This window comes from Pteropus vampyrus, unplaced genomic scaffold, assembly GCF_000151845.1.
Source record: "Pteropus vampyrus isolate Shadow unplaced genomic scaffold, Pvam_2.0 Scaffold4, whole genome shotgun sequence".
Taxonomy (NCBI): Eukaryota; Metazoa; Chordata; class Mammalia; order Chiroptera; family Pteropodidae; genus Pteropus; species Pteropus vampyrus.
Genome location: NW_011888785.1, coordinates 12,981,627 through 12,986,395, shown reverse-complemented (window position 1 = coordinate 12,986,395; position 4,769 = coordinate 12,981,627). Strand labels below are relative to the sequence as shown.

The 4,769-nt window shown below is 40.7% G+C and overlaps 1 pseudogene; it reads left to right on the top strand.

The window, feature by feature from the left end:
• Positions 1-4,332: 4,332 nt before the first annotated feature.
• On the top strand, positions 4,333-4,441 carry LOC111743035 (annotated as a pseudogene).
• The last annotated feature ends 328 nt before the right edge of the window (positions 4,442-4,769 follow it).

Genomic DNA, 4,769 nt, shown 5'->3' with positions numbered 1-4,769 from the left:
ATTTCCATTTCCATTTTTTAGGTTTTTTATCTCTTTGTTGAAATTCTCACTGAATTTAACCAAAAGTTCATTGAGCATCTTTAATAACCAGTGTTTTGAACTCTGCATCTGTTAGATTACTTGACTTCATCCTATCTGGATCTCTGTTCTGTTCTCTCATATGGTTTCTGCTTCTTTGTCTTCCCATTTTGGCTGCCTTACTGTGTCTGTTTCTATGTACTAAACAAAGCTCCTAAGTCTCCCAGTCTTAGTGTGGATTTGTGAAGTAGGTGTCCAGAGGCACAGTCCTGAGAGGGTTCAGCTGCAGGCCAAATTTAGCTGAAGCCTCTGCCCCTCCGGGGCCACCTGTTAAGATTCAGCAAGCAATCCACTGGTGCCGTGCTTATAGTTGCCTCAAAAGGCCACACTAGAAACAGAGGCCAGCTGCCTCCAGTGTGAGTCTAGGCGCTGCTCAGCAAGGACCACTTGTCATGCCGAGGACACACATGAATGTGGCTTGGGTGGGGCGTGTATTGGGGGAGGTGGAGTTTCAGGGAATCCTCTGAGTAGAGCAACCTCTGTTAACCAGTTTGATGATGTCACAGCTATGGAGCGCTGTGTCCACGCACTGGTAAGGGGGAGGGCTCAACAGGGAACAATGGATACCTCTGGCACTTATGTACTCAGCGAGTCTCAGTAGGCCCTCATTCTGTCAATGTCTCCCTGTAATTCTCTGGTTCCCCCTGCACGCAGCCGAATCGGCACTGGTGCTCAGAGCAAACAGGTCCATCACCACGAAAATTTGCTCACAGACGCGGCCCTTTTAAGAGGCATCTGCTGCTGCTGCAGCCTCCATCTCACTCAGCCACTCCAGACCGGGCAGTCCCACATCCTCGCCTCATCCTACCTTCTGTCATTGCAGGGTGATTTCTTAGATTTCTCCCTAGTTGTATGGCTTCTTCGTCTAGATCCCAGGCGATTTTTCCTTGCTGCTGCTCCTTGTTTCTGTTACAACCTTGATTTGGTCACCAGAAGGATGAACAGAGCCTCTATCATCTATTCCATTTTGGTTGCCCCTCCTCAAGTGGGATCTTTTAATGGGTCTTTCCCAGCATCAATTATATTTTGATAAGAAGGACTTCATGAACCTACATATGGGGTTATTGGGAACCTTAATTGAAATCACTTATTTAATTACAATGTGCCTGGCCCATAGTAAGCATTTAATAAATATTAGCATTTAATCATCCTGTGCTATCACGAATCTAACACTTTAAAAAACCTCCATGCAAACTTTCAATGTACTTTTCCAATGTTATTGCCCAATATTGTCCTTCATAAAGTCCAGATCTTATATAAATTAAACTCTTCTCCATCTTCCGTACATCTCCAACACAGTCTAGTCTACCTCATGTTCTTTCTTTATCTCAAGTGTTTTCCCTGAAACATCCAGATTCTTCAAGGTTCAGCTTAAATTAAACTTCTTACAAAAGCTCTTCCCTAGCACTCCAATTAGAAAAAATCCTTCCTTCCCTCGTATTCTGTATTCTCACAGCAAAACGTGTAACTCCATAATGTTTTTCTTAAAGAGAGTTATTTTTGTCTCATTTCCCTTATGAGATTGCAATCTCTATTAGGAGCAGGTCCAACATTTATTTTATTATCCTCATAGTATCGTGGACCATGACTGACACGTAATTTCCATTCATTTACCCATCCATTCAAAAACATTTATGGAACAATAAAAATAGATTTAATTACTGTGTAGTCATTGAGTGAATGAATTCAAGATAGAGCAGTTATGAGTGAGTGTAAATAGGAAGTTTTCTTTTAGCTTGCAAGCAAGATTTCTTCCCAGGCTTTTCTAAACTTCGAGAACATACAGGATTCCTGGATGTGTGCCATTCCAGAGATGCGCTTGAGAGAGTAGCATGTGTTATTCATTACATCACATATAACCTTTTCAAGTTTACAATCAATCTTGCTCAGAAAGCTGGTGTCATTTAAAAAGTATAGCCGTGTGCTGGAAAGAGAGACAATCTGAGTTGGCTACAGTCTGTGAATTCAAATACCTTATTTAAAGGTCCAAACATGAAGAAGGAGGATGTACTAAACACATCATTTTCCTTCCCAGTGATTGAAAAGGGATGGTACATTGAAGCTTTGTTGGGTTTCAATGCATTGATTTTCTGGCTACTTATTTTTCTCCGGTTTGTCAGGTACTTAAGAGTCTATTTCAAGTTGCCTGCAGACTCCTTTTCTCATGTTTCTTAAAATTATTTGTGATTAAATTCTCCATATTGTCTTCCAGGCTGTAATGATTCTTTTCCTGCAAAATCCAGTTTTGTCCTTTACTTTATTCTGGTTCTCATGTCTTTATTTTCCAATCCAGTTCTTGCTTTTGGTATCTCCATCAATTTTTCTGTTTCTTGATGCTCTGTACATGCTCATATTTATTTACCTATCTGTCTATTCACTCAGTATTCAGTTGTTGGATACCTTCCAGCGTCAGACAGTGCTATCTGATCAGACAGGGTCCCTATACCTGGGAAGATTGCAGTCTAAAGTGGTAATGGGAGACTGGGGAATATAATGTCACATGACATAATGAGCAAGCACAGCATACCACCGTGCATATCATCATGTAGGCATCTCTATCCAATGCCGAATAAATTATTAATTATGGAATAAAATCGAAAGCTAAGAATAAGTATTAGACTGGGATTTTAAGTCAACAGGGGATGAAAAGAGGAATTCCGGATGTACCAACTAGAATAGCAAAGACAGTGGATTGTTAGTTGCAAAGAAATCTGACTGAGGAAAGTATTTCTCAGTGCTGTCCGTGGACCAACTATGACAAAATCATCTAGAATGTTTTAAAAGTCAAAGTTATGTGGACTTCACCTCCAAATCTATTGAGTTGGAATCTCTGGAAGTAGATAAAACCTGTCTTTAACAAACACTGCAGGTGATTTATAGGCATGGCAAAGTTGAAAACCTTTATACAGAGTTGAGAGAACGTGGGTAGGTAACAGGCATATTGACTCAACTGACATAAACAAAAAGGAGACATAAGTAAAGAGGCAGCTGGACATGTCCCCAACGATTATTAAAAATTTTTTCATATATTATATAGTTTCCATTTGAGAAATGGGATATTAAAATTTTGATGGGCCTTCTGAATGTACCTGGCATGATGCTAGGTACTCTCTGAATAAAATCAAATTTATTTCTCAAAACAATTAATCCATCTTCTGTGTTTCTGGGCTTCTGTGTTCTAGGATGCTAAGTACTATTGGAGAAAACCAAACAATCACGCAGATTGGTTTCACTACCAGTGTGGGGTCTTCCCCTAATTTAAACCCTTAACGTTGCCTGAGCACCCTGTATTTTTCTAGCTGTCCCTTTCCATTCTTTACAACAGCTATTACAGGCTTTCTCCATTCTCCTCAAATCTCCTACTGTACTGCCTCTATTCTATTTTTTAAATTTTGTTTACTAGAGTACCAGTTTAGTATGAAAGTATGTAACTCAGGAACCACCAGATGGAGAAGATGCAGAGAGCAAGGTATGTGGGAAGAGGCGTGACGCTTCCATGCTCTCTGAGCTAGCCACTCTCCCCAAACCTCCATGTGTTCACCAATTCCGAAACTCAACCTTCATTCCTAGTAGATAAATTTCAGTGAGAAAAGGAAACCCTTAAGATAGGACTCCTCAACTTCTTTCTGCCCTCTCTACAAACTAACTGGCTCCACACCCAGTCTCATTACCTACCCATTCTCCTGCCTAGAGTTAATCCTCCTAAACTGAGATCTAGGATAGCTGCAGCAGCATCACCTAGGAATCTGATAGAAATGCAGAACCTCGGGCCCCACTCAGACCTACTGTGTCAGCATTTGCCTCTTAACAAGATGATTAAAATTTGAGAAGCTCAGCTAAAAACAAAACAAATAAACAAACAAACAAAACTCACCCCTTTCTGCCTATTCAGGTGTCTGGCTTTATCAAATGACCTGCCGTCTACTCTAACTGCAAACCTGCTCTTTTCGTTGGGCCCTCTCAACAACATTTACATGTTTTAATCTTTTCTATTTTAAACCAATAAACCATTTCTTAAAACTGTGCTATGACCTCTTGTTCCCTGAGGGAGAATACCTGATGCTCTTTTCCTCTAACAAAGCCACAAATCTTCAAAGACTTTCTTATATTCTGTTTTTTATTTTGCTCCCATTTGTTTTTCAACCCACTTTTAAAAGATGCTACTAGGATGTGGTTCCATTGTGTAGTGGTTAGCACGTCTACTTTACACGCAGAAGGTTCTGGGTTCTCACCCCAGTGGAGCCGTGGTCTGTAGTCTATGGCCATGCCACCCTGAACAAGCCTGATGTCAGAAGCTAAGCAGGGTTGGGCCTGGTTTGTACTTGGATGGGAGACCACCTAGGAGGACCAGGTGCTGTAGGCATAAATAATAATAATAAAAAAAGAAAAATACTATTAGTTGTCCCCCAAAACCCAGTCTCCCAATTTTCCATGGTAAAAACACTCCAATATTTATCTAGGCACTTGATTGTCTAGAGTAAAGACGTATTTCCCAGCTTCCCTTGCAGTTCTGCATGTTCATGTCTCCAGGTTCTAATTTGATGGGATGCTAATGCAAGTGATATGTTCGTCTCTGGAGAAGTGTTCTTAGAAGGAGAGAGTATGACCTTTTCATTTTCTGTCTCCTTCCTACTGGTAGAATGTAGATGAAATGGCTCAAACACTGGCAGCTGACTTGGATCCTGAGATGA